At 33.9% G+C, this 9,492-nt stretch overlaps 1 protein-coding gene across 1 annotated transcript in view; it reads left to right on the forward strand.

Moving 5' to 3' along the window:
• The window catches only part of LOC107719223 (protocadherin-15-like), a 217,308-nt gene that overhangs the window by 150,200 nt on the left and 57,616 nt on the right, over positions 1-9,492 (forward strand). The window lies entirely within an intron of this gene.

The raw sequence follows: 9,492 nt of genomic DNA on the forward strand, positions 1-9,492 counted from the left end.
AATTGATTACAAATGTTTTACCATTAAATTAAAATAATTAACATAATACTTTTAAATAATTAAATTAAAAATTAAATTAATTAAATTAATTTGTAAAGCTGATTTATGCTTTAGTGATATACAAATAAACTTGACTTTTGACTTGACAATTCACTGCTTAGAACACATTGTGTTTGGTGTACTGTGCCTGGGACAACAAGATCAGTTCCTCTGTCGGCATATTTTCACTATAAGCTAAAACTGCATATGTAGAAGATAGTCCTGCTCTTTCTCTGCTGTTCCCTTCTCATACCTTTCATTCCTTTATTCCATTTCTCTCACTGTCATTGTTTTTCCTCCTTTCATTCTCTCTGTAAAGGCATCCAGGAGAAAGAGAGTGTTGTTCTTCTGGTTAGAGAGAATATATGATTTTATTTTGTACTTTCTCTTCTTCATGCAGAAAATAAAAAATGGCTTTTGACTCAAAAAATACAAAGGAAAATAGGAAAAATAGAACTAAAGCTAGAAAAAAACAACCCTTCTGCTAGAATATCTAGCGAAGAAGCTGTAAATGATTCCCTACAGCAAGCAGATGTGTGTCCTTTTCAAGATGGTGTAAAACATCCAGTGTCTTCAGAAAGTATTTAGACCCCTAAAAATGGGCCTTTTATATGCATTCAGACTTTTCATGCAGTACTTTGTAGCGGTGACTTTGGCAGCGATTGCAGTATTGAGTTGTCTGTTTCTTCTAGCTGACAGTCCGCAGGGATTTAAGCTGTTTCTCTGTCTGATTGAATGTGGACTGTCTGTCTTTATTGATGGTGTCCAGCTTAAAGTCATGGAAGGACCATTCAAGTACAGTCAGGAATCTTTCCTGAAGCATTGCAGTGGCTGTTTGCACCTGTACATCACTGATTCTTCAACATGGTCTGCGGGGTTTCTTGTAGGTAGTGGCATTGACAATAATGGAGGTAATTTTCTTGCAGCCCCAGAATGATTAGCCTTATTAGTCTTATTTATAGCTTATATGAATACATAGGTAGGTTTTGTACATTACCATTTAAAAGTTTGAGATCAAGCAACTGTTTCAACATTGATAATAATAAGAAATTACCAAATCAGCATATTAGAATGATTTCTGAAGGATCATGTGACACTGAAGACTGGAGTAATGATGCTGAAAATTCAACTTGGCATCACATTACATTTAAATATACATTAAAACAAAAAAAATAGTTATTTGAAAGTGTAATAATATTTCACAATATTAATGCTTTTGCTGTATTTTTATTCAAATAGAAGTTGCCTTGCTCAGCATAAGAATTTTAAATTCTGATAAAAATCTTACTGACCCCAAACTGGTCTTGTGCCAGCCTTGTAACTTACATTGAGATGAACTAGAAATCTACATGCATAGCTTTTTATAGACCTTCTTACTTGTCACTAGTTTAATAGGTAGCTTAGAAAGGGAATTTTTATCAATTTAAAAATTTTAGGTTGAAAATTCAATTAGGTGTGCCCTTAAAATTTCCACAAAAAAAAAAACTTTGTAGAAATTATATTTGAGGATGTTTTAAGAAATTTTCAGTCAGTTTTCACCTTTTACATCTATGAATTATATTTAAGTGTCAACTTTGGGAAAGAAAAATAGACCCCATTAATGCTACTGTACATACCTTTTTATTTGATTTTAATTTCTTGGTATTATTTTGTGCTATACTACATAACATACTAAGAAAGGTTATATTGCCATATTAATCTTAAAATTACCTGATGAAAGAGACATACTGAGTTAATTTCCATGTTCATAAACTCTACAGAAGTTCCTCGGCTCCATGTCTTTCTTGTAGACCTGTCATTCACTGTGAGTTGTGGGATTTCTATCAGTGTGTCTACTGAAGCATGTCCAGTCAAGAGAATTTGTAGTGAAGGTCTAGCGCTGATCAGATGTAACAGGAAGCATCTGAACTCAATTTGTGTCATAGTCAGGGGTCCGCAAACTTAATTTAAAGAGCATGTGATTGAGAGTTTGATCCATTATTTCAAAAGTGTATTTAAATCAACCGAGTTATCATCAATCTCTAAGATAAAAGCAGCTTATCTAGAGTCCTTAACCATCTTCAAGAAACGACTAAAAACACATCTGTTCCAACTTTATTTGACCCTCTAACTCTAGCACTTTCTATTCTATTTTAATTCTACTTTATCTATATTTATCTTCTTTTTTTATTTTTTATTTTTTTATTTTAAAAAACAACAAAAAACAAACAAACACTAGCTTTCTATTTTTTCTATTCTATCTACCTGTTTTTCTTTGTGTGTGTGTGTGTATAAATGACTAAATAATAAATAATAAAATAATAATAAAAGACTAAATCTTTGAGTATTGAATTGTGTAGTTTAGCTTGTTGTCTTACAGTAAGTGATGTGTTCCTGGATTATAGTATGTCACTGCTTACAGGTTAGCAAACTTCACTTCCATGTTGTGTTATGTTTGTTTCTGAGGACATGATCTCTCTGAAGCATTGCCTTAATTTCAGAGTCCTACTGATGTATCTCACAGAAGCAGTTTCCATAGCGATTATGGATAAAAAGTCAGTCTATTTTAGGCTTGAGCGATTGGCCATTCATCGATAAGATTGATATATCACAGCTGGCTCCTGAAATGAGCTAAACTCCTGTGCTCGATTGTATCAGTGTGCTAGTCTCATTAGCATAGCTGGATATAAAGCCGAATGACTTTCAACAGTTCATTTGTCTGTGTAAATTAATAATAAATGAACTAACAACGCGTTTGATGCGTAAAATAAGCATATTTTATCTGAATAAGAGCACAGAATGCTGCACATGCAACAGATCAACAAAGAAATAAATACTTCAAAAGTGACATTGTTAAAAAAGAATTCTGTTTTCAAAGTTCTTTTGAACTTTGACTTTTCAAAGAATCCTGAAAAGTATCTCAGTTTTCGCAAAAATATTAAGCTGCACTACTGTTTTCAACATTGAAAATAATAAAATATTTTACTTTGCACCAAAATCAGCATATTAGAATGATTTCTGAAGGATTGTGTGACACTGAAGACTGAAATTCAGATTAGCCATCACAGGAATATAAAAAAAATTAAAATGACATTTTAAATATTATATTAAAATAGAAAAAAGTTATTTTACATAGTAAGACTAATTCACAATATTACAGTTTTTACTGTATTTTTGTTTAAATAATTGCAGCCTGAGTGGGCATACGATACTCAAACCGAAAAATAGCATAAAAAAATTCAAATTAAAAAACGACTAATTATAATGTTACCCATGCTTTTCGGCACCATTATTAAAAGTATCTCAGTTTTCGCAAAAATATTAAGCTGTACTACTGTTTTCAACATTGAAAATAATAAAATATTTTACTTTGCACCAAAATCAGCATATTAGAATGATTTCTGAAGGATTGTGTGACACTGAAGCCTGAAATTCAGATTAGCCATCACAGGAATATAAAAAAATTAAAATGACATTTTAAATATTATATTAAAATAGAAAAAAGTTATTTTACATAGTAATACTAATTCACAATATTACTGTTTTTACTGTATTTTTGTTTGAATAATTGCAGCCTGAGTGGGCATTTTCAACATTGAAAATAATAAAATATTTTACTTTGCACCAAAATCAGCATATTAGAATGATTTCTGAAGGATTGTGTGACACTGAAGCCTGAAATTCAGATTAGCCATCACAGGAATATAAAAAAATTAAAATGACATTTTAAATATTATATTAAAATAGAAAAAAGTTATTTTACATAGTAATACTAATTCACAATATTACTGTTTTTACTGTATTTTTGTTTAAATAATTGCAGCCTGAGTGGGCATACGATACTCAAACCGAAAAATAGCATAAAAAAATTCAAATTAAAAAACGACTAATTATAATGTTACCCATGCTTTTCGGCACCATTATTAAATTTGTATTAATTTTTGTGTAATAATAATAATATAAATAATTTAGTTTTAAATGGCCTTTTTTTGCTACTGTACTTTTTAAACTTTAAATCTCTAGATATATCTTTATTTCCTCATTAGTTCATGGTAATTTGGCAAACCAAGTTTCTAGACACAAACGTGATTCAATGGTTGTGATTTCATAACAAGCTGTTTTTAAAGCTCAAAAACTGGTCTTTTTGGATTTTAAAAGCTTTAGATATTTTTGGAAATGAAACTTTTCTTGTTTTCTACTTAGTGGTATTTTCTATTTGTTCTAATGTTCTCGAGGTTTTGTACGTGTGTAATGTGTAAATGTGACGTTGAGAAGATAATAAAGTTGTATTCTGTCTCTTTCCAGCGGTGGGATTTGAGTTTTCAGCCCATTCAACTGTAATGTTATGCAGTCTGACGTCCATTCTGAGAGGCCTTGGTGTTTAAAGGCAGCTGTGTGTTGACTGAAGCAGTAGGCCAGAGAGAACACTTCACAGGAAGTTCAGCCCATTCAACTGTAATGTTATGCAGTCTGAAGTCCATTCTGAGAGGCCTTGGTGTTTAAAGGCAGCTGTGTGTTGACTGAAGCAGTAGGCCAGAGAGAACACTTCACAGGAAGTTCTAATGGCGTGAGTTATAGAGAGCATGCAGCGTTTCTCTGTAGACCTCATTAGGCTGTGGACTGGTGCTGGAAGACTCTGGAGATCTGATTAAAGCACACCAGATTAAAACGGGTTAAATGAAGACCTGTGAATCTATCACACATACATTCAGTATTTTTAACAATGAGAGAAAAGTATTTTTTTGGATGCCTGTAGCTCTATCATGTATTGTTTGTCAAATTGAGTCTTTTGACTGCGTGATGTTTATAACTGTAGAAAGATTTGATCATTACTGTGGAAATATTCACACTGAATTTTTCATCACGGTTGCCTCAGATCCGTCAGGAATATTGTTTGCAACACAAGGTGTCTGGCGGTATGAATATTTAGACATGTAAACCTCTACATTTTTAAAAGATTTATGTCCTTCTTTATGTAAGATCTCTGAGGACAAGTTCATACATTCTCAAGGTTTAATCATTCTCAAGGTCTTGTTTACCAACAAGTGATACGCACATACAAGTGCGTATACTGCAGGGAAGTTGTCTTCTGTTGGAGGAGAACAACTGACTGTAGCATTGTTTGTCAGATAAACAAGTATGTTACCTTAGCATGTTTCTTAAATATCTGCAAACAGATTATGGAATTTTTATGCTTTAGTAGAGTCAAAAACTTACATACAGCACCTTTAAACTTACCGTTTGGTATTTTATTTTTTATTTTTGAGAAGGCTCAGTTTTATAGACGCTTCCTTCTGTTTTTAGTTGATAGCATCATGTGATATAATAAAGTGTATTAGTTTTACCTCATTTCTTCTCCTGACCCATAAAGTTAAGTAAGAAGCATTACAGATTATCTCTATTTCAATATGTTTGCATGGTTTGATGGCCAGTTTTACAGACACATTTTCATTTGATATCACCTGGTCAAGTCAAGTCAAGTCACCTTTATTTATATAGCGCTTTTAACCATACAGATTGTGTCAAAGCAACTAGGACAAGTTCATACATTCTCAAGGTTTAATCATTCTCAAGGTCTTGTTTACCAACAAGTGATACGCACATACAAGTGCGTATACTGCAGGGAAGTTGTCTTCTGTTGTCACGTCTTGTCATCATCATTGTGTGCTTTGCCCAGGGCCTCTGTCACATTGACACCTCTACACTTTCAAACACAATAGATGAGTCTCGCAAAACCTGTCAAGAATATGTCTGGGTCATATTTCACCCCAAAACAAATTATGTTTTGCATAAAGAAACATATTTTTTGTACTGTGACATTTTCTTGACAATAAAATGCATCCCTCCCATTTCTCATCTTCTCAAATCAATTGTGAAGAATTTATACATCATGGTTGTAAATGTTGTAATGCTTTTTAATATATGCAGATTTTTTTTTTACTTTAATACATAATAAATACTATATTACATTCAAGAGAAAGTAATAAGAATCATTGAGGATAATGAGAACTACAAAGAGCTGTAAACTGTATTTAATTGTCATGATGTCAACGTCAAAATGCAACAGGCAAAAACTTTCTTTTGGGTGAAATGTGACCTGGACATGTTTTTGTGAGATTCACCAAACTGAATTATTCATGCTTGAGTTTGTGTATGCAACAAAGACAAAGAAAGAAAGAGTCTGTGTATGATTCTTATTTTCTCCTTTACTCTGTTTATTGCTACAGACCAAATTAACTTTTGCTCAAATTAATGTAAATTTTTCTAAAGACCAATTTAACTTTTGCTCAAATGTAGTTAATGTAAAGAAAAGAAAAAAAAATTATATATATGTGTCAATAATGCAAAAACCTGGTCTAGTGTTTCTGAATGTCCATTATGAGCCGCTTGAAGATTAGAACTGTTATACCTTTTATTATGTGCGCAGCTCTCTGGAATATTTGATTGTGATTAGACAACCTCCCCATTCTGCTCTGTCGGGGTCTGATCCCGATCTCTTATTTTGCAGTAATGACCAGCTGATTGTACGATATCCCTTACATAATTAACACAGTTCATGAGATGAACTGCTTATGATACCAGCCATAAAACAGCACTGGATGTCTAAAGTCTAAATTAGCATTCCTTAGGGTGGACGAGAGTACATTCTACACTTGTTTTAATCTGGTCATTAAAACGATGATATGTTGTGTAAGCATTTTCTGAAAAAAATTATTTTCTGGAGAGGTTTCTAACAGTTCACAGAGGACACTTTTAGAGAGATCCCAGCAGACCTTGAGTTTGAATTGCCAAAGACTCTAATAAATGGACTTTCAGTGTCAAATTGAAGAATGTAGAAATTACTGGAGCTGGAGATCTTCATCTGTAAGTGCGTCATTGATTACTGATGCAGAGTTAATGCTGCTTTAATTCACTGTTAATGAGCTCTGATGAACTGTTCATACACACATTGATTTTATCACTAGAGGTCGAAAAGTGGTTGTATTGTGGGTGTTTCTACTGATGGCTGCCTTAGTGTTATTGGTGGCATAATCTGATCGCATTTGTTTTGTGATCCGATCTAAAGCAATGAGCAGTTCTGCAATCCATCGATAACCCATTGCTTTTGATTTGATCACAACTCAAATGGTTTGTATTGCCGGTAGCAATAACATGCAGTTCTAATTTGATACAGAATCTATTTTCTTGCTGCTAAAAATGAACATTCGGGAGGCAAAAGTGTTTATGAATTGCAGTAGTACATAATGCATCATATCATGAACAAGATGAACAATTATCCATGCATGAATCATACTCCCTTAGAATGCGACAGTTCCATCACTGTTTTTAATGCATCATTTTTCATATCACTTCTCATTTGCTCATTTGCATAAAATTAAACTTATCGATTATGGTGAAAAACTGTCTAACAACTAAAGCATAGCATGATGTCAGCATGCTAATTATCGCACCAATGTCAAAATATGTATTAAAATACACATACACACACACACACACACACACACACACACATATATATATATATATATATATATATATACACTATATTTTTTTGTTTGCATTTGAAGATTTATTTTAATTAAAATAAATTAAATGAGAAATTAATGCTTTATCAGCAAATATGTATTAAATGTCTTATTAAATGAAAGATAATAATGTTACAAAATATTCTATTTCAAATAAATGCTGTTCTTTTCAACTTTCTATTCATCAAAGAATCCGGAAAAAAAAATCACAACATATTAAGCAGCAAAAACTGTTTTTAACATTGATAATAATAATAACCATTATTAATAACTGAGCACCAATAATAATTGAGAAGCAAATCAGCAAATTAGAATGATTTATGAAGGATCAAAAATGACACTGGAGAGTACATTGGAGTAATGATGCTGAAAATTCAGCTTTGCATCACAGGAATAAATTACATTTGTTAAATATATTCAAATAGAAAATAGTTATTCCAAATTGTAAGAATATTTCAAATATGCAAATAATAAAATGCTCTAACCCTACCATGCATAGTTTGGTTCGAAAAATAAATAGACTTATCATCTTTTAAAAGGAAAGAAAAAAACACTTTCCTTTATTTATTTATTTATTTTTCAGTTCTGACTCATCGCTTCCACTGTTAACATTCACGTTATCATGCGTTGGCATAAAATGTCACTCTACAAACATATGCAGTAGAGCTAAATGGACTGTGTGATTACATGACTGTGTAAATGCAGTGAGAGTATGACAATGAGAAGATTACAGATGTGCTGATGAAGATAGTCATGAGTTATTGTGTGGGAGTGTGCAGCAACTCATTTCCATTAAAAAGATGCTCCACTTTTTTGTGTTTCCTCACTCCTGCACTGAGCTTCTGGCTATTTCTGTCCTCTGTGATTCCCATGGTAACCAGAGTAAAACTGAGCTTCGCTGAGATTTCAGCGTGACCTCGGCTCCTCACTGTCAGTGAAGCAGTTGACGGCGGCAGTGCCCTATTGTCTCAGAGACAGAGCAAAGCACTTCACCCCATTTATGACGCAGAGAAACCCAGGCAGTCAGCAGCTCTTTGTCGAGATCTCACGATGATGGGTGTATTTTGACTGTTGGACAATAGAGACAAGAGTGTCATGCCCACCCACTTCTGACGGCTGGCGTGTGGTCCTCTCCTGTTCGTGAGAAAGCACAGAGGCTTTCACAACATCTGTGAGAGGAGTACAAGAACTGTGACAGTTAATTCAGATAGACTTTCTGGTTTTTGTTCTTTTCTCTGCCCAAACACATTGCATGAGCTTTGTCTCACACTAAAACCGCACAATAGTCCTATTTTCTGCCATTTCTCATAAGCTAAGAGAAGTTGACACCACTGATATTAGTGATGGGTAAAGATAATTGGTGTCATACATGTATGTACAATACTGTTTAAAAGTTTGGGGGCGGAAATATTTTTAAATGTTTTTGAAAGTCTCTTCTGATCACCAACATTACAGGTTATGCGAGTTACATAATCAGATTACTTTTTTCAAGTAACTAGTATAAAGTAACGAATTACTTTTAAATTTGCAATAAAATATCTGAGTTACTCTTTCAAATAAGTAACGTCTCGGTTACGTATGTAACTCTCGTTCCCTGAAAGAGGGAATGGAGACGTCACGTCAGTGACCGACAAATTGGGATCTCGCTTAGAGAGACCAATCCACTTCGAGTTCCCGTTTGAGGTGAGAACACAGGAGGACACCGGCTCCACACGAATGCTATAGGATCTAGCGAACATGGGGGTCGCCCAGCCTGCAGCCCTACAAGTATCTGTCAGCGCGGCGCCACAAGCCAGCGCCCAGGAGGATGCAATACTCCTAATAGAGTGCTCGCAACCTGAGCGGGCAGGGCACACCCTGTGCCTGATAAGCCAGGGTGATGGCATCCACTGTCCAGTGGGCCATCCTCTGCTTAGAGACGGCATTCCCCTTCTGCCGGCCTCCGTAA

Source organism: Sinocyclocheilus rhinocerous, unplaced genomic scaffold, assembly GCF_001515625.1.
Source record: "Sinocyclocheilus rhinocerous isolate Xijiao unplaced genomic scaffold, SAMN03320098_v1.1 scaffold513, whole genome shotgun sequence".
Taxonomy (NCBI): domain Eukaryota; kingdom Metazoa; phylum Chordata; class Actinopteri; order Cypriniformes; family Cyprinidae; genus Sinocyclocheilus; species Sinocyclocheilus rhinocerous.